Raw genomic sequence first — 21,054 nt, forward strand, 5'->3', positions numbered from 1 at the left:
AGAGCTTACGGACCCTACAGGCTTTCTTCAGTCCTAACCTCCTGGAGGATTTCCCATCTGCATGTAACATCCGCTCCCTAGCGGAGCGTTGCAGAGTGCTGAGAGTGTTGTGTGTGTTGGATACTTTGGATACTTTGTTACAGACCTTACGGGCCCTTCAGTCTTTCTTCAGTCCTAGTCCTAGCGTTCTGGAGGAGGTTCCATGTGCATGTAACATCCGCTCCCTAGCAGAGCTTTGCAGAGTGCTGAGAGTGTTGTGTGTGTTGGATACTTTGTTACAGACCTTACGGGCCCTTCAGTCTTTCTTCAGTCCTAGTCCTAGCGTTCTGGAGGAGGTCCCATCTGCATATAACATCCGCTCCCTAGCGGAGCTTTGCAGAGTGCTGAGAGTGTTGTGTGTGTTGGATACTTTGTTACAGACCTTACGGGCCCTTCAGTCTTTCTTCAGTCCTAGTCTTAGCGTTCTGGAGGAGGTCCCATCTGCATATAACATCCGCTCCCTAGCGGAGCTTTGCAGAGTGCTGAGAGTGTTGTGTGTGTTGGATACTTTGGATACTTTGCGTCAAGACTGGACTCCTCTTCCCCTTTCTCCTCCTCACCTGGATCTTCTTGTATCTCCTCCAACCTTAATGCTTCTGTCTTCTTCCTAGTTCTTATGCTTTCTCCTGTCTTCTTCTCTTTTTTCTGACGTAAGTAAGGACGCGCTCCCTCGGTGGCCACCTTGATCTGGATGTTTTACAGATCTTGGGGAAACCCGAGGAGCACGCCCTTCGTGCTGGGAAAAAGCCCAAAGGCAAAAAACCCTGAGAGATCTTAACTGTCCGTCTGTAGATACGGTGAGTGTTTGAGAGTATCTTTCAATTGTCCTTTGGAAACAGTAAACCAATTCTCCAACAATTCCTTTTTTGATTTAAATTTGGGTTGAATATAGAAAAACAGATTCCAGTAGTTTCAACAAAAGAAAGAAATAGGTAAGAAAAAGATAGAGAATAGCGGGAAAGAAATAGAATAAGACAAGACTTCCGATACAGTGGACGTCAGTAAATAAAGAGAAAAAGCTGAGAGAGGTAGCCGATGTAGACACTTATAGGGAAATAGCGGCAGACACAAAGGGAGGTTAGCGCTACGTGTACGAACGAATAGCGAAACAGAATCAACCGCTACCTTACCTAAACCTGTAAACACCCACGTGAGGGAATAAAGGTGAAATACATACAGAGAGGGAAGAGGGGGAGAGAAGGAGCTCTGAACTGCAAGTCGCCTCTGGAAATGAAACTGGCAGCGTACGTAACAAAGTCGATACAACGCGCTAAGCGCCAGAATGTATTGGTGTTTATAGTTTCCGGCGGCCATGTTGGAAAAACACTAGACCTTCAACTTGGAACTATCAGAACCATGTTAGTGGTATTTCCATCTATACACGAATTTCCAGGGCTGGTGCATGACAGTATGCCCCCTTCTATACCTGCTTCCACCAGGCTTCCCCGGATTCCGTCGGTGGAACTGTTGAACCAGTCGAGGGGCATGTACATGGGATCTAGGTTCCCATGTTCTTTCAGCAATCGGATATCCCTTCCAATGGATCAGGTATTGAAGAGTTCCCCTTCTATAACGAGAATCAACCAATCTGGCCACTTCATACTCCTTTGGTTCTTCGGGGGGGGCAGTAATCGGGCTTCTTCTTGTTCTTTTGTAAGGATCGTCCTTATGAGCCTTTAGAAGAGACGAATGAAAGACCGGATGAATTCTTCTTAAGGCGCTCGGTAGTTGTAACTTGAATGCAACTGGATTGATCCTGGATAGAATGCGATATGGACCTATAAATCTGGCTGCAAATTTACCCTTATGGATCCAACGAGGTAAATACCGAGTAGAGAGCCAGACTCGATCTCCTGGTTTCCATAATGGAGTAGGGCTTCTTTTGGTGTCGGCTGACACCTTGTACTTCCTCCTACTGTCTTCCAATGCTCGCAATGCTTCTTTGTGTGAGACCCTGAGATCCATTAACATCTCTTCAATGGCTGGTGTGGATAGTTATGATTCCTGGTAAGTGATGAGGATGGTACCCATAGGTACATTTGAAGGGACTCATCTTGATAGCCGTATGATAAGTGTTATTATAGGCAAATTCTGCCATGGGTAGCAAAGAAGCCCAGTTATCTTGCTCTCTATTGCAAAAGCAACGGAGGTACTGTTCTAAATTGGCGTTCAGTCTCTCCGTCTGTCCGTTTGATTGAGGATGATACCCCGAGGAGAGGGCTCGTTGAACTCCAAGTTGATGACAAAGGGAGTCCCAAAATTTTGAGGTAAATTGGGATCCTCTGTCAGAAATTATGGTTCGGGGTAAGCCGTGTAGTCTTATAACTTCCTTGAGGAATATGGTAGCCGTTTCGGAGGCAGAGGGTACTCCTTGTAACGCTACAAAGTGGGCTAGCTTTGTGTAAGAATCAATGGTTACCAAAATTGCTGTTTTACCATTTGAAGTTGGTAACTCTACTACAAAATCCATCGAAAGGTCTTCCCAAGGACGTGTCGGTGCCTTGGCTTGATGTAAGAGTCCTAATGGTCTTTGACGAGGTGTCTTATACATAGCACAGATGGGGCAAGTAGAAACATAGGAGGTGATATCTTTTCGCATAGATGGCCACCAAAAACTTCTGGATATCAGTTCATAAGTTGCCTTTTCCCCCTTATGTCCTGCCAAGGGTAGATCATGACAAAAGCGGATGGCTTGGTTCTGAAGAGTTGAGGTGGGTAGAAATAGTGCAGACTGGCGAAACCATAATCCGTCAATGTCTTGCAATTGATAGGTTTCTCTTACTTCTTGTGTAAATTCTTCCAATCCACTATGAACTTCTTGTAGAAAAAAATTTGCGATCATATAAAAATGATGCTTCGGTAGGATTCTTTCCTTCTGTAATTCTGGCTTCTCCTCATTCTCCCAGCTTCGGGATAATGCGTCAGCCACACTGTTCTGAGATCCAGGGATGTAGGTGATTTGGAAGTCGAAATTGGAAAAGTAATATGCCCAGCGAGCATGTCTCGAATTTCTACACTCCATTTGTTGGAGTACCTTCAAGTTTCTATGATCCGTGCGGATCGTGAACTGTTGCGCTGCCCCTTGCAAAAGGTGTCTCCATTCTTGACAGGCAGCTCGCATAGCTAATAGCTCTCTCTCGAGCACAGAATAATTCCTTTCACTTCCCGTCAAGGTGCGGGAATAGTAAGCTATGGGGTGTTCTTCCCCTTCTTGATTCTCTTGTAATAATACTGCCCCCAAGGCACCTCCGGAGGCATCTGTCTCCAGGACAAATGGTTTAGTCTGATCAGGTTGTAACAAAACTGGAGCAGAAGTGAAGTGTTTCTTGAGGTTCTTGAATGCCTCCTGTGCTTCTGTATCCCAGTGAAAAACTACTCCCTTTTTAAGGAGTGAGGTTAAAGGCAAAACCAGGTCCGAAAAATTTGGAATAAACCGACGATAAAAATTTGCCAGACCAAGGAAGCGTTGTATCTCCTTAACAGAGGAAGGATCTGGCCATCGGTCTATTGCCCGGATCTTGTTAGGATCCATTCGTACCCCATTAGCTGACAACATAAATCCGAGGTATGAGACTTCGGAAGCGTCGAAGACGCACTTCTCTGGCTTAGCAAAGAGGTGATTCTCTAGTAGTCTCTGTAGAACCCTATTAACCTGAATTCGATGTTCTTCCAAGGATGCTGAGAAGATCAATATATCATCCAGATATACCACGACGGATGTATATAGAAGATCTGCAAAGATCTTGTCCACAAATCTCTGAAATATCGCCGGGGCGTTCACTAATCCGAATGGCATCACGCAGTATTCGAATAACCCCATTGGTGTTCTGAATGCAGTCTTCCACTCATCCCCTCTCTTAATCCTTAACAAATGGTAGGCCCCTCTTAGGTCGAGTTTGGTGAATACTCTGGAGTTCCGGACAGCTTCGAGGATATCTCGAATAAGGGGCATTGGGTATCTGTCACGGATAGTCAGGCTATTTAAACCCCTGTAATCGATACATGGGCGTAACTCCTTTGAGTCCTTTTTAGATATAAAGAACAATGATGCTCCTCCTGAAGACCTTGATGGTCGGATCAATCCGTTCTCCAAGTTGGTATCTAGATAATCTTTCAGAGTAGACTTTTCTGTTAACGATAAAGGGTACATCCGTCCAAATGGAAGAGAGACCCCCTCTTTGAGGTCTATACTACAATCTTCTTTTCGGTGAGGTGGGAGGAGTCTAGGGTTTATATCTTCAAACACTTTTGAAAAAGTCTGGTACTGTACGGGGATAGAGGAAACAGAGATGTTGGATAGTCCTTTGGGAATGCTAGATTGGACTTCAACCTGGAGTCCCTTCATGCAATGTTCTCCGCAATAATCAGAATCAAAGCTGAGTTTGTTAGCTGTCCAATCTATTCTGGGGTTATGACGTCGTAACCAGGAGATACCTAGTATCAGAGGGAAATGTGCCGCTCTGATGACATCAAAGCTAAGGTTCTCCGTGTGATGTCCCATTCCCAACGAGATAGGAACCGTTTCCATCGTAATAAATCCGGAAGATAAAGGACGTCCATCTACACCTTCAACCGGGAGAGGGGTTGTCTTCTTCTGGAGTGGAATTTGGTTTTCTTGGGCCCAGTTGACATCACTGAAATTTCCCGCAGCTCCACAATCTAGCATGGCTAGTACAGGGATATTCTGTTTCAAGTTGTAGGAAAACAAGACCTGAAATACCATTAAACGGTTGTCTTCTATTCCTTCCTGACTGAATCTGGTAAGATTGCAAGGGTTTGAGCCGTTGTCCCCACGATCTCCCTTGCATAGACCTGGGGTCTGTCGTTTCCCTGTCTTCTGGAGGGAATTTCAGAACAGTCCTTGAGGCTGTGTCTAGAGGATCCACAGTACATACAGAGGTTAAGTTCTTGTCTTCTCTTCCTTTCATTCTTGGTTAAGGGTCCTCTGGTAGATCCTATCTGCATCGGTTCCTCTAGGGTTGGGCGCTCTCTTCTTCCTTGTGGAGGACTATACCTTTGGACATAGCCTCTTCCTCTCCTTCTCTCCAAGCGTCTCTCTTGGATCCGAAATTCGATCTGGAGGGAGAGGGTAACTAGTTCACGAAAGCTGTTGGGACGAGCTACGCGGGCCAATTCGTCCTTCATTTCTTCGTTCAATCCCCTTCTGAAGATTGTTTGTTGCGCTGTATCTGGCCAACCAGCGGATACTGCTAGACTCTGGAATTGCGCGATGTAAGCTTGAAGGTCCTGATTTCCCTGCCTTACATCGAGGAAAGCTTCGTATTTGGTATACTGGACCTCCAGACGTTCAAAACGGTCTTTGAAGCCTTGTATGAATACAGCATAATCATTAACCAAAGGATCCTGGTTAGTGACCAGGGGGGTTGCCCAGGCCAGAGCACTACCCGCTAAGTTAGCAATGATAAATCCTATCCGAGCCCTTCCAGACTCGAAAGCTCTGGGTCTGAAGGAAAAATATACAGCACAGGCATCTAGGAACTCCTTTATTGTCTTGGGGTTTCCTTCATATTTACCATATGAGAATGGCATAGGTGGTAGATCATCTCTACTCTCTGTTCTAGCTGCCGCCTGTTGACGAAGTAGAAGGTTCTCAGCATGCAGGGTTTGCATCTCCACTCTGAGTCCTTGTATGGCGTTACACATCTCCTGTATCTGTTCCGGAGACGCCATAAGTTTGATTGGGCGTTGTATACTGTCAAGACTGGACTCCTCTTCCCCTTTCTCCTCCTCACCTGGATCTTCTTGTATCTCCTCCAAACTTAATGCTTCTGTCTTCTTCCTAGTTCTTATGCTTTCTCCTGTCTTCTTCTCTTTTTTCTGACGTAAGTAAGGACGCGCTCCCTCGGTGGCCACCTTGATCTGGATGTTTTACAGATCTTGGGGAAACCCGAGGAGCACGCCCTTCGTGCTGGGAAAAAGCCCAAAGGCAAAAAACCCTGAGAGATCTTAACTGTCCGTCTGTAGATACGGCGAGTGTTTGAGAGTATCTTTCAATTGTCCTTTGGAAACAGTAAACCAATTCTCCAACAATTCCTTTTTTGATTTAAATTTGGGTTGAATATAGAAAAACAGATTCCAGTAGTTTCAACAAAAGAAAGAAATAGGTAAGAAAAAGATAGAGAATAGCGGGAAAGAAATAGAATAAGACAAGACTTCCGATACAGTGGACGTCAGTAAATAAAGAGAAAAAGCTGAGAGAGGTAGCCGATGTAGACACTTATAGGGAAATAGCGGCAGACACAAAGGGAGGTTAGCGCTACGTGTACGAACGAATAGCGAAACAGAATCAACCGCTACCTTACCTAAACCTGTAAACACCCACGTGAGGGAATAAAGGTGAAATACATACAGAGAGGGAAGAGGGGGAGAGAAGGAGCTCTGAACTGCAAGTCGCCTCTGGAAACGAAACTGGCAGCGTACGTAACAAAGTCGATACAACGCGCTAAGCGCCAGAATGTATTGGTGTTTATAGTTTCCGGCGGCCATGTTGGAAAAACACTAGACCTTCAACTTGGAACTATCAGAACCATGTTAGTGGTATTTCCATCTATACACGAATTTCCAGGGCTGGTGCATGACACTTTGTTACAGACCTTACGGGCCCTTCAGTCTTTCTTCAGTCCTAGTCCTAGCGTTCTGGAGGAGGTCCCATCTGCATATAACATCTGCTCCCTAGCGGAGCTTTGCAGAGTGTTGTGTGTGTTGGATACTTTGGATACTTTGTTACAGACCTTACGGGCCCTTCAGTCTTTCTTCAGTCCTAGTCCTAGCGTTCTGGAGGAGGTTCCATATGCATGTAACATCCGCTCCCTAGCAGAGCTTTGCAGAGTGCTGCGGAGTGTTTTGTGTTCTGTGGCTCTGTATTTTGACAGGAAATCAGGGAATGTGTGCCGGCGTCTGCTCTGTCCTGATTTAACCTAAGCGAAGACTTTGCAGAAAGTGCTTGTGTCCATTTGATTTACCTCCTGATAGTTCATCTGTTTGTAAATCGGTTGGCAGATTAATGGTTACTGCGGGGTAGAGTTTAGACTCTTATACCCTTTGAGCCATTACCTTTTACGTGTGGGCTGTGGCGACTGCAGGGTCGTTTCTTCTCACTTTGAGCCACTACCCACACTGCTGTACCAATCTCAGGAAGGCGTGGCCCAGCTGGTTTCCCTCACTGAAGGAGGGGCTAGCTGATTGGCTGTTCGCTCAAAACTCATTCATCCCATTGGACGCTTCCTTCCGTTTGGTCAGCCGTTGTGTTGGAGGAGCGGCTACTCGATTGGCTGTTCACATGAAACTCATTCATTCCATTTGTCGCTTTACTCCGCTTTTGTAAGATATTGTATTGAAGGGGCAGCTAACTGATTGGCCGCTATTACGTCTCCTTTTCATCTTATTGGACACTTCATATTCTCTTGCCTTTCAGGCTTAGATTCATTATAAATAAGGTGTGCGAGTTATTTGGTTCAAGTATCTGCGTGATGATCATGTTATTCTCCCTGGTACAGGGGATATGATAAAAAATATTTGTGAATTCCCTGTAAAGTGGTTGTGCCCTCTGCTGTCATATACTGCACTTGTGTCTGTGGTTTTAAGAAGGCGAAGAGATCTACCCCATCATCAGCGTGAAGCCTTGTTTAAGCAAGAACCAATACTCATAACTCGAAACAGCGCGGTGGTAGAATTGTGGAGGGTATAGCAGCTGATTAGTTGCAAATGAGGAAAAAGGATCGGGCAGCATCAATTAGAGCTGAGATCACATCAGCACCTTTGATTTTTACCCAAACGAGAGATAGCATGAGCCGTGCAATGGCTCTGCCCTTACCCCCCTCCCCTGTTGAAAGTCATTCGCTGGAAAGAATAAGGGCAAGGGAAAAAGTGGGGGGAAATAAAAGACCATGTTGATACGATTGCCAAAAATAAATGCAATGAACCCTTACCGCCTGAAAATGACGACCTAGATAATTTTCCCCAAACAATACAAAACCAAATTCTAGGCACTGCGAGTTTAGAGCCATTATTGTTATCTAATGTGAATCTGGAGGTACTGAAACCTCTCTCCTGAGGACACGCCCAATCGTTTCACAGGGAGAAGTCTCTTTTTTTTAGTACTTTGGGAACATCGACATGATTCACAGGAGGGTGAGGGGAGTATATCCTCAGATCAGGCGCAAACTTGGTCGGGTTCTCATTTAATTTGTTTGCTTATCTAGGATTTGTGTGAAAATGTGTGTTCCGAGTTGAAAGATCAAACAGGCCATTTAAAGACTAGATCAGGCCGACCGACTGTCCATTTTGGGAAGGATTGCTAAGGACAGTCTGACTGAGGGGCCTGAGAACGGTAGCAGTCTGAATGAGTTGGGTAGAATACTTCCTCTTGAGAGGTCCGGAGGAGGGGCTGTTGGGGTTGATTAGAGTGGTCTGGATGCTCCCCCGAATCGGGGCCCTATGGGAGGAAAAATATATAGTCCTAGATGAAGAAGATATGTCTGAAAAGAAGCAAGAGATTCAGATGCAGAAGAAGACTAGCGCAGAAAAACGTGAAGAATTCCTCTAGAATGTTTTTACGTAAAGTTGTGTTACCCAAAGAGTCAGTGAATTTGGCTTTTGAGGCAGACGATGATATAAAGCGGATTGTGGAGGAAAATGACACAAAAAAACTGCAAACCTTCTCGATCATCTTTTTACAGGAAACCCGACTAGTTAATCCCACCATTTTTGACGGGTTCACAGTTGTGACTGAGCTAGCTGTGAAAGGGTCACAGCTAGCTCAGTCACAATTGAGAATGGCAATTTGCAATGGGATTGGGTACAGCGGTTTTAAACAACCGAGGGGTGCTAGCAGTAGGTATAAGTAAAGAGGGGGAAGGAGCTCTTGGGCACATTTTATTGTTAAATATCTACTGGAGCCCATTTATGGATATAAACCTGACAATTGAGAAGCTACATGCCTAATTTAAAGATTGGTTTATCTCCTTGCCGGGCGGGCAGGTTGTTGTGACTGGGGATCTCAATGCTGATTGTGATAGTATGCGGCTTTTGGATTTAGATTATTAAGCAGTAGAGTGAGTGTGTGTGTAGCCCGGTGGAAAACCGCCCAAGGGATTGATTGGCATAGGAATTTGGAGGGTTGGCTGCTCAATATGCTGAATGAGCTACTGGGGGGAGTAAAGGAACCCCTACTTGGCATAGGAGGAATTGCTCATCTGCGATTGAGTACATTTGTGTAACCAAAGCTCTACTGGATGTATGTACAGAATTTGAAATTGTTTCTAATCAATCTAGTGATCACAGAATGTTAGTTTCAACATTTCGACTACACGCAGCGGCTGAATCTGTTTCAAACAGGGTTCAGGAAGGGGACTGTTACTAACACAAATACTTTCCTTTTGGGGGGATTGTGAATACAAGAGACCCTGGCAAAGTCTAAGCCTGTTTCTATTGTGTTTATTGACTTCACTGTGGCCTTTGACAGTGTAAACAGGAACCTCCTTTGGAAAAAACTACAACTGTGGGGTTGTCCGGTAAGCCTCCTGCAGATCGTGGCACGGCACTCAAATTCCTCTGTGCGTGTTAGACTGAATAATGGGGTAAATCTATCTTCCTCAATGTTTACAAGTCACAGCCTTCAGCAGGGCTGTGCTCCTGCCCTGTTCCTTTTCAGTACGTTTATCTCGGATGTCAATGAGGCGTTTGAGAATGTGCGTTGCTTCCCTCTGCGTTTTGCAAACTCGAGCTCACATTATCTATTATACGCGGATGATTTAGCAATGTTCGATTAAACCCCGATTGGTCTGCAACATAAATTGGAGGCACTCGACGCCTATGCTAAGGCTAATGATCTGTGAATAAATGGTAGGAAATCAAAAGGTAGTCCATTTTAGACCCGGAATGAAGACGAAATATAACGAATTCCATTGGGTTCTGGGAACGGCAAAATCGGAATGTGACCCAAACCTTTTGTATTTGGGGATACAATTGTTTAAATTGCGCAATCAGGTAGAATTGCATGGAAACTAAACAGCAAAAATGACCGCCTTAGCTGCTCCAGCTATTATCATTAATCGTCGGTATGGTTAATTCTCACTCATGCCTATCTCGGAATTCTATAACATGAAGGTTTTACCCACAATAACATATGGGCTGAACATCTTTGTCCCCCAGTTCTGCTGGATTGCGAGGTGCTGGAAGGCCCCTTTTGGTGTAAGGTTTTGAAGCTCCCAAGTGGGGTTCCAACTGCCGTGATCTGGTACAAGATAGGATTACCTTCAATTAGATCAGCAATCCTATGGAAGAATCTTTCTGTCAGGCTTTCACTTGCGCACTCCCCAGATCAGGCTGCAGGCAGTCCGGCAGCAATCAACAGGATGTCTTTGTCAAGTCGGTACAGGCCGTGAATGTGGTCCAGCTCCTCGTCCGCCCGGCTGTTGAGAGACCCTTGCACACTATGGCAACGCTGGCGGCGGTGGCCGCAACAATGTTGGAGGTTGCCATGGTCTTTATAGACACGCCGGAATACTTCGCTTTCAGTGTTCCGCTCAAGTGACACACACCTCAGGTCTGCGCTCCAACGCTCTGCTCACGTGACACCTACACGGCACAGAGGGCTGTCACGTGACCATTGACTAACGGAATAAAAGACTGCCACTCACGCTGCTGGAGCTTCTCAGCTGTGCCCACGGCATTTGGCGTGTGTGCTCCATACTATCCTGTTCTTTGCCTCCGGGAACTTTGAATCTCGTTTTTTTCACTTTTGGATTGCTTCCGGTTTTTCCCTTTTGACGCCTTATCTTGGACCGATTACCAGAACTGCTATCACCTTTGGCTCACTTACTCGGATAGCTTTGTGGCACTACTTTTGGCTCTGGTATTATGGTCTCGTGGATTACCATGAACTTACTCCTGGATCATTGAACTCTGCATCACGTTATTCTTGGGTCATTGAGCATCTAGACCAGGGTGGACCCTGCAGGTGTCAGATCACTGAAAAGGTACCCTGACTTATTCCTACTCTCCACTTCACAACACTTTCTGGGGGAACAGACAGGGAATCCAGCTTCACCGAAATTCCCAACGGGTAGGTGTCCTTGCATGTGTCTTGTTGTAGGCATCCCTGAGACCATATCCCTTTGTGTACTTAACATACTGTTTCCCGTTGCAGCCATCTGGAACCCAGTGTCTTCCGTTCCTGCCACCTGTGGCCTCAATAACCAGTCAGCGAGTTGTTATCACTATCTCTGACTGGTGCTTGGGGACGAGGTACACTAATCATGTGGACCTCAGTTCTTGACACTCTCCTTGTTAAATAAGATAACAAATTCAGAGGGCTCAATTTGGGTGGAATTGAAAGCCCTATTGGGGAAGGATTACCAGCCTGACCTGTGAAATCATTGGAATAAGAGAGAAAACACCTACGGATCAAATGACTTGTAGGTTTTGTGAAGAAATGGATGAATTGGAAACTGTGAAAGATATTTTATTATATTGTCAGGCACTGACGGATTGGAGAGGCTTATTTTGGACACCTGCTGGAGAAATATGAATCAGCGGAGGTGGCATGGCAGCTTATTATGTTTTCATATGGACAAAATCAATGGATCACAGCATCTGTGCCTTTTTTTAAAAGGAAATATTATTTGACATTTTTCTTTTAAAGGGAAAACATTAAATGAATATGTAATGTATTGAAATGATGTGTGATTTTGTATTAAATGGATGTATTTGTTAAAGGTTAAATATAATCATGTTACAAATAATAAAAAAAATAAAAAAGAAATGATTTTATGCGTTTTAGACTGAACGTTCTTCTAAAAAATGAGATAATATGTATTGGAAACCGTTATCTGCCGGAATCGGCCATTTATCAGTTTTGTAAGGATGTTCAGTAGAAGGAGACCTCGTTTCATTTGCTTTTAGTACGTTCAGCTCTTCTGGAAAACCTATCTCTTACTTTGGTAAATGTATCCCCAGTTTAGACTGGGCTCTGTCTGCTAACTTGCGGCAGAACATTTTGAACAGGAAATCAGTTTCTCTGAAATTGTCTGTTTAAAGGCTCTTACACTTTTTTTGTAATCTGTATAATTAGTTACAAAAGTCTGTTTTCTTTCTTCTATCTGTTTCTGTAGTGGTTGTTAAGCATTCGCTCCCCTTTTATAAATGACATGTGATGTATTTTTATTGGATGAATTTTATTGTTTACTTTTGGAGAAAGTTTTAAATGATATAATCCAAATTTTATAAAGGTTTATTTAAAACCATATAAAAATAATTTAAAAAATCCTGCAGCTCTCTATCATGCCTTATTTAAAAGACACGCTTCCTTTTCCCTAAAGATCATAACATGTGTGTGCAATTTATGCATGCATGCCTGGGTTATTCATAGCAGATCAGCATAAGTAGGCGATTGAATGGGACTGCCAGGCACAGGCTAAGGGTAGGCAATGCAAATATTGGTCAATACTGACACAATCCTACAGTTTGTGTGCATTCACTAAAGTGTAGGCATGGGTGTAACTGCTGCAGGAAATGGGTACGAGCTCTCCCCATGGTGCTATGTATTCGGCATACATAAGGAAGGAAATTGCAGAAATGCATATTTAAGCGAATGCGAAAAATGTAACACAAGAGAGAAAGCATTGCATCTGCGTAGAGTAAGTATACACAAGGTAACAGCGTTGGGCACAGGTGCACTTTCTTTGTGCATTTCGTTTGCATTATTTTAACAACCGGTGGATTTTAGGAATAAGGGAATCATGTTTTCTTATAATTAACGTTCAATCGTAATGCCTTAATTTTGTAGTATAATTTTTGGTATTGTTATTTTGCATAAATGATTGTGGTCACTTTCATTTTGTTTTCTATCATTTTATTTGAAAATTACAAAACTTAACATTGAAAAATGTCAATAATTTGTTCAGTGAAATGTCAATTTAGTTGAAGAAGAACTTTAAATGCCTACTATCCTATCCTCAAACTATACCTACAGCCAATTTAAAACATCTTAAAAGGGTGGAGCATGTCTCTGAAAGTGCAGCATACTTGCCCATTTTACTCCCCTAAAATCAGGTTAACCCTGGCCAGAAAGCAGATTAGGGAGGATGAGGTATGCATGGGTCTGACCATGTATGCCACCTGCACTGCTCCTGTGATGTGTTCAGGCCAAGGGCATGAGCAGCACCTCCCGCAAAGAGAACCTGCGCAGCCTCGTGCGAAGGCCTCCCAAGTGATTCAAATGCTTCTCATCTTCCCCAGGTGATAAGATTATATGGAAAATGCCTAGTTAAAAAAAAAAAATTAAGATACGTTTTCACCCGACTAAAAATGGCAACTATATTTTTACGCCTTAAAATGTTAAAACTACCATATAATTATATAAAACTGCTTTAAAACATGTGAAAAGAAATTGTTGCCCTCCATTTTCACCGGTTCTATTCAACCGCATCCTGTGCAAAACAGAGTGGGAAGCCTGGCTTTAGATCCGAGGTACAGTGAAGTCTTGTACGTTTTTTATAAAGTTTTCAGAGTGCCCAACAATTCTGAAAATTGTATTTATATGGTCTATATCTGTGTTATGCTTCAGAGCAAAAGCATCTAAAGTTGGATTTTATGCATGGCGCATCTTGTGTTTGGAACCTACTTATGGTATTGTTTATTTATATAGCGCCTCTAAGCAGGCAAATGTTTCAAAGCGCTCAATGGGGGTGGGATCACAGAGAAAAATAACAGTCACTCAGAGCCCTTGAAAATCTAAGACGATAATAGTCCGCACAGCCAGAGTAAGTGTATAAAATACATTTAACAGTATGGGATAAAGCAAACAGGCCTGACACGATTCTACAATGTTAACAGTACAATTAGGAGTGAAGACAAGGGAGAAACAGACAGACGATCTTCAGGCGCTGTGCGTACAGATCATGCAAGTGTACAGAGGATGACAGGGTGGGGAGGATCAAGTGCACCCGGTCGGTTGAGACTGGGCTAAGTGCAGAGAGAGCCACTCTCTTGGGTTAATTTCTCAGTGCATTGAGAGTGGGTGGGGTGTAGAACCCTGAGACAAGTGCGAGAGAGGACCGGCGGGGGTGCCGGGACCAGTGAGACTCTGAGGTACACCAGGCGGCCAGTCAGCAAGCTGTAAGGAATAGGAGGGAGAGAGGGAAAGGACAGAGAACTCAGTTAGCAGGGTAGAGGGAGAGAGAAGGAAGAGGAGAAGAGGAAGGTCTTGAGGAGTTTCTGGAATTTCAGGAGATCAGGCTCAAGACGTATTCTTGCTTTAGTAAAACACGGTTCTTGCTTAATCAGCCATACATGGTATGGCTTATAATTAGGAAACATTTCTGGAAAAATAGGCAAACCCAAATTAGACTACTGAAAAATTGCCAGATATTTCTGAATATTTTAAAAAAACATTTCCTTTACATACGCAACGCAGATTTAAAAAAGGCGCAGAAATTATCATAAGTATTCCTTTCTTGACTATGGAAAAAAAAATACTACATTTATAACAAATGGAATAGTACCCACGTCAAGATTTTTGAGATATTTCAGATACTTTCGCCAAGCTTCGTATCTACACCACCTAATTTTATGTTGAAAAAATAAATGAAATAAATGTTTTTTTTCGAAATGGTTGGACCAGCGTTAAAGAGAAATCTTAATTGGTGCAATAAAATGTATGCTCCAACATATGTCATGTCACCGCATTTACAATACCCAGTGTACATTTTGCATGGCATAGATAGTGCATAACGCTGCCTACCTTGGTTAATCGCTCCCAATCATATCCATCTGCCACCTGCACAAAGGCACCAATTCAGCCACCACACAGGAACGCCAACCAGGACCTTCCTATGAAATGATACGCCCTGCATCCTTACATTGTGTAAAGGGCCTGGGGGCTAAGTGGCAGCTGTGAGAGAAGGGGCTGCATTAATGGAAAGCACCTTCTCCACCTGTGTGGTGTGTACCCTCCTCAAAGTCACTGGAGGCCCTCCATGCCCTGAGGCACCTAGCAAAGTCCCTGTAGGCCCTCCATGCCCCGAGGCACCTAGCAAAGTCCCTGGAGGCCTTCCATGCCCCGAGGCACCTAGCAAAGTCCCGGGAGGCCCTCCATGCCCTGAGGCACCTAGCAAAGTCCCTGGAGACCCTCCATGCCCTGAGGCACCTAGCAAAGTCCCTGGAGGCCCTCCATGCCCCGAGGCCCCTAGCAAAGTCCATGGAGGCCCTCCAAGCCCTGAGGCACCTAGCAAAGTCCCGGGAGGCCCTCCAAGCCCTGAGGCACCTAGCAAAGTCCCTGGAGAATCGGCTTTTTAACTAAAAAAAATATTAGTGTAACCGCACTAATGCTCACAACATTGCTATCAAGAGCATGTTGCGTGATGTGCACCTAGACAGTACTCCATGCTAAGAAGGTCTGGCTCTGCATACACTATGCAGCACACAGCAAGTGAATATTGGTATCAAAGAAGGATAAGCATTCAATATCCTGCAGTACACATAGTGCCTGCTGCCGCCCATGCTTGTGCCAAGCGGTATCGCACCCATATGTATCAGACACCTCTAAGTAACCGCACCCATGATTTTTGTTTATTGTTACTCAAAAGAATAAAAACTATGCAACAGTTGTAGGCCTGGAAATGCTATTCCGCCCCTGGTAACAATGCATGCTTGTAGATCATTGATTCATTCATTCATTTGTGTCATTAGTATGGCGCCTTTCACCATAATTATTTTCCTAAGGCACTGTTTGGTTGAGCACCCTGGGAGGGACCAGACTGCAAATTTGGGAGAATTGGGAGGTGCTATTATGCGTGTGTGCATTTCAGCCATTACAGGTATGTGAGGCTGGGCAAGACCCTGCTAGTCACCCATGTCGGAATGGGGTGCGGATGGGCGCAGTGGAGGTAAACTACGAACTAAACAGGATGAATTGTGTTTAAAGAGATAGAGAATTATGCGCGAAGCGACAATTTCTGTCGTTAAAGGGAGCTTCATCCTTATGGCAGAGGTGTTGTGCAATCGCGTTTGTGTGATTTTTGAGTGCAGGGTGTGTGGAATGAGCCCGTGCCTTCCGCTAAGTTATGAAGGTGTGCTGTATGGGGTGCGAGGGGAGAACATGGGTTAGCTCTACAAACAACAATGTCTACATCCTGCATTCAAAGAGCAGTGCTACATATCACCTAGATAAGGAGAGCAGGGCCTAAAATGCGTAGGAAGACGTAATATGAACAAGATTAAAAAACACCTTGATTTAAAAGGGAAGCAGGACCTAAAATGCATAGACAGACACTGAGTGATTGATTTTAGAAACGCCTTATGCAATATATTTCTACCTGACACAAGGAGGCCAAATGCAGAATAGGGTTACCTTACACAACTAGGCTAAATGCAGGATATGGCTACCTTACACAACTAGCCTAAATGCAGACTGTGGCTACCTTACTCAACTAGGTCAAATGCAGAATAAGGCTACCTTACACAACTAGGCTAAATGCAGACTGTGACTACCTTACACAACTAGGCTAACTGCAGACTGTGGCTACCTTACCCAACTAGGCTAAATGCAGGATATGACTACCTTACCCAACTATGCTAAATGCAGACTGTGGCTACCTTACACAACTAGCCTACATGTAGACTGTGGCTACCTTACACAACTAGGCTAAATGCAGGATATGGCTACCTTACACAACTAGCCTAAATGTAGACTGTGGCTACCTTACACAACTAGGCTAAATGCAGGATATGGCTACCTTACACAACTAGGCTAAATGCAGACTGTGACTACCTTACACAACTAGGCTAACTGCAGACTGTGGCTACCTTACCCAACTAGGCTAAATGCAGGATATGACTACCTTACCCAACTATGCTAAATGCAGACTGTGGCTACCTTACACAACTAGCCTAAATGTAGACTGTGGCTACCTTACACAACTAGGCTAAATGCAGGATATGGCTACCTTACACAACTAGCCTAAATGTAGACTGTGGCTACCATACACAACTAGGCTAAATGCAGGATATGGCTACCTTACACAACTAGGCTAAATGCAGACTGTGGCTATGTTACACAACTAGGCTAAATGCAGACTGTGTGTCACGCAAGTGGGACCTGGGATACAAGCTCACCTGTCTCTCCTTACAGGTTTTCTTCTTAAGGAAAGGATCCTTTTCCTTCTTTCTTGAGGTCCGGGATTCGAAGAAATATGGGCGAGTCTCTCCCGACGCCACTGTGCCAGCCTAAGAGCCGAGCAGGCTGGCCTCCAGGGCCACTGCCCCATCAGTGTTGGTTTAGTTGGCTGACTCCGAGGAAGTTCCAGGAAGGATGGAGGAATCCAGGAAGTAATGTCCGGAACTGCGGAAGGATTCCAGCGGTAATGTAGATTCGGTGAGCACCGAAAGGGGAAGCAGCAGGGAAGGTCAAAGAAGGATGGACACAGCAGGGCTGGTAGTAGGACAGCGGGACGGAAAACAAGGGTAAGGAAGCGGGAGAAGCGCTGAGAACGGCTGAAGGCAACCGAACGTTGAGACGCGCCGGCTCGCATGAGAGCAGCGCATATCAGCTGATGTGGAGAAGGGAAACTAGACCGCTGCAATAGCGATCTCGGCAGCAGCGCAATGTTGGGGGAAAAGATGGATGCCGCAATATGATTCCCATGTTTCCAAGCAGTCCAAAAGGGGCAAATTCGGGAATTCATGACACTGTGGCTATGTTACACAACTAAGCTAAATGCAGGAAATGGCTACTTTACACAACTAGGTCAAATGCAGAATAAGGCTACCTTACACAACTAGGCTAAATACAGGATAGGCCTACCTTACCCAACTATGCTAAATACAGACTGTGGCTACGTTACACAACTAGGCTAAATGCAGGATATGGCTACCTTACACAACTAGGCTAAATGTAGACTGTGGATACCTTACACAACTAGGCTGAAGGCAAAATATGGCTACCTTAGATAACTAGGCTAAATGCAGGATATGGCTATACCTTACACAACTGGGCTAAAGGCAGAATATGGCTATCTTACATAGCTAGGCTAAATGCAGACTGTGGCTTCCTTACACAACTGGGCTAAATGTAGACTGTGGCTACCTTACACAACCAAGCCAACTAGGCTAAATGTAGGATATGGCTACCTTGCACAACTAGGCTAAATGCAGGAGATGGCTACTTTACACAACTAGGCTAAATTCAGACTGTGGCTATGTTACACAACTAGGCTAAATGCAGACTGTGGCTACTTTACACAACTAGGCTAAATGTAGACTGTGGATACCTTACACAATGAGGCTGAAGGCAGAATATGGCTACCTTACATAACTAGGCTAAATGCAGGATATGGCTATACCTTACATAACTAGGCTAAATGCAGGATACGGCTATACCTTACACAACTAGGCTAAATGCAGAATATGGCTACCTTACATAGATAAGCTAAATGCAGGATATGATTACCTTACACAACTATGCTGAATGCAGGAGATGGCTCTATTACACAACTAATCTAAATGCAAAATAAGGCTACTTTACACAACTAGGCTAAACGCAGACTGCAGCTTCTTTATACAACTAGGCTAAATGCAGGATATGGCTACCTTACATAGCTAAGCTAAATGCAGGATATGGCTATACCTTACATAACTAGGCTAAATGCAGGATATGGCTATACCTTACACAACTAGGCTAAATGCAGAATATGGCTACCTTACATAGATAAGCTAAATGCAGGATATGGCTACCTTACACAACTAGTCTAAATGCAAAATATGCCTACTTTACACAACTAGGCTAACCGCAAACTGCGGCTTCTTTACACAACTAGGCTAAATGCAGAATATGGCTACCTTACATAGCTAAGCTAAATGCAGGATATGATTACCTTACACAACTATGCTGAATGCAGGAGATGGCTCTCTTACACAACTAATCTAAATGCAAAATAAGGCTACTTTACACAACTAGGCTAAACGCATACTGCAGCTTCTTTATACAACTAGGCTAAATGCAGGATATGGCTACCTTACACAACCAGTCTAAATGCAAAATATGGCTACTTTACACAACTAGGCTAACCGCAAACTGCAGCTTCTTTACACAACTAGGCTAAATGCAGAATATGGCTACCTTACATAGCTAAGCTAAATGCAGGATATGGCTATACCTTACATAACTAGGCTAAATGCAGGATATGGCTATACCTTACACAACTAGGCTAAATGCAGAATATGGCTACCTTACATAGATAAGCTAAATGCAGGATATGATTACCTTACACAACTGGGCTGAATGCAGGAGATGGCTATTTTACACAACTAGTCTAAAAGCAAAATATGGCTACTTTACACAACTAGGCTAAACGCAGACTGCAGCTTCTTTACACAACTAGGCTAAATGCAGGATATGGCTACCTTACACAACTAGTCTAAATGCAAAATATGGCTACTTTACACAACTAGGCTAACCGCAAACTGCGGCTTCTTTACACAACTAGGCTAAATGCAGAATATGGCTACCTTACATAGCTAAGCTAAATGCAGGATATGATTACCTTACACAACTAGGCTGAATGCAGGAGATGGCTATCTTACACAACTAGTCTAAATGCAAAATATGGCTACTTTACACAACTAGGCTAAACGCAGACTGCAGCTTCTTTACACAATTAGGCTAAATGCAGGATATGGCTACCTTACACAACTAGTTTAAATAAAATATTGCTAATTTACACAGCTAGGCTAAACGCAGACTGCGGCTTCTTTACACAACTAGGCTAAATGCAGGATATGGCTACTTTACACAACTAGGCTAAATGCAGAATATGGCTACCTTACACAAATATGCTAAATGCAGACTGTGGCTACCTTACACAACTAGGCTAAATGCAGAATATGATTACTTTACACAACTAGGCTGAATGCAGGAGATGGCTATTTTACACAACTAGTCTCAATGCAAAACATGGCTACTTTACACAACTAGGCTAAATGCAGAATAGTTTAGTTTAGTTTAGTTTCTTTATTTGTACCACGCGCCGAACCCTGGGGTAACCGGGCGCCGGAGACCTAGAGACAGTTACAACATGGCAAAAATATACAATACAGACTGTGAAATAACAACATTAAGTGTAGTAGACCAGGTTACAAGATGGTCGACAAGGACAAGTGGAGAAGAAGTACATTAAGCAGAATTTTTGTTGGCAAGGAATGTTTTAGTATTGGCTCTAAAGGTCCAAAAAGAGGGTTCTGCTCTAAGGTTTAGAGGCATAGCGTTCTATAGTTTGGCAGATAGGATCGGGAAGCTGGCGCCACCTGCTTTTTTTAGGGAGAATTTGGGAATGGAGAGGCAATGTGAGTATGTCGTTCTAGTTGGTCTAGTTGATGTGTGATTGTGGAACTTGTCTGCCAGGTGTTTGGGTGCGTCATTGGAGCGGCATTTATGGACAATGACGAGGGATGTGAGAGTGATTCTGTCTCGTACAGGGAGCCAGTGAGCATCTTGCCTGATGCTGGAGATGTGGGTGTGTCGGGGGGATACTGAGTGCGGCTCTGAGGGCATTATTTTGAAGCACCTGTAATTTGTTCAGGTTGCATTCTGACGTGCCGAGAAAGAGTGTGTTACAGTAGTCAATTTTTGAGAGCACTAGCGCTCTGTCTAGTGTAATGCAGCTGGACGGAGATCGGAAAGGTTTGCAGGCGTTGGTAAGCTTATTTGTATAAGCTGTGGATGAGGCTGTGGCATTCACCTGTCTTTTGAGCGAGAGAGTAGAGTCTAGATAAACCCCAAGGGTTTTAATTTCTTTGGCTACTGTGATTAGGTTACCGTCTATGTTGATGGACGCGTAACGGGGGTCTAGTTTGTTTAGCCGTGGTTGGAGCCGACAAGAATGAGCTCAGTTTTCTCCTCGTTGAGGCATAGGCCGTGCTATGCCATCCAGGCTTGGATCTCCAAATATAGGTTATTGATTCTGGTGCCGTCCACATCGTAGCACCCCGATAGGCTAC

At 44.1% G+C, this 21,054-nt stretch overlaps 1 protein-coding gene across 1 annotated transcript in view; it reads right to left on the reverse strand.

Moving 5' to 3' along the window:
* Positions 1-21,054, reverse strand: part of FBLN5 (fibulin 5) — a 282,075-nt gene that overhangs the window by 225,126 nt on the left and 35,895 nt on the right. The window lies entirely within an intron of this gene.

Source organism: Ambystoma mexicanum, chromosome 14 (assembly GCF_040938575.1).
Source record: "Ambystoma mexicanum isolate Mex_15411 chromosome 14, UKY_AmexF1_1, whole genome shotgun sequence".
In the NCBI taxonomy this organism is placed as follows: domain Eukaryota; kingdom Metazoa; phylum Chordata; class Amphibia; order Caudata; family Ambystomatidae; genus Ambystoma; species Ambystoma mexicanum.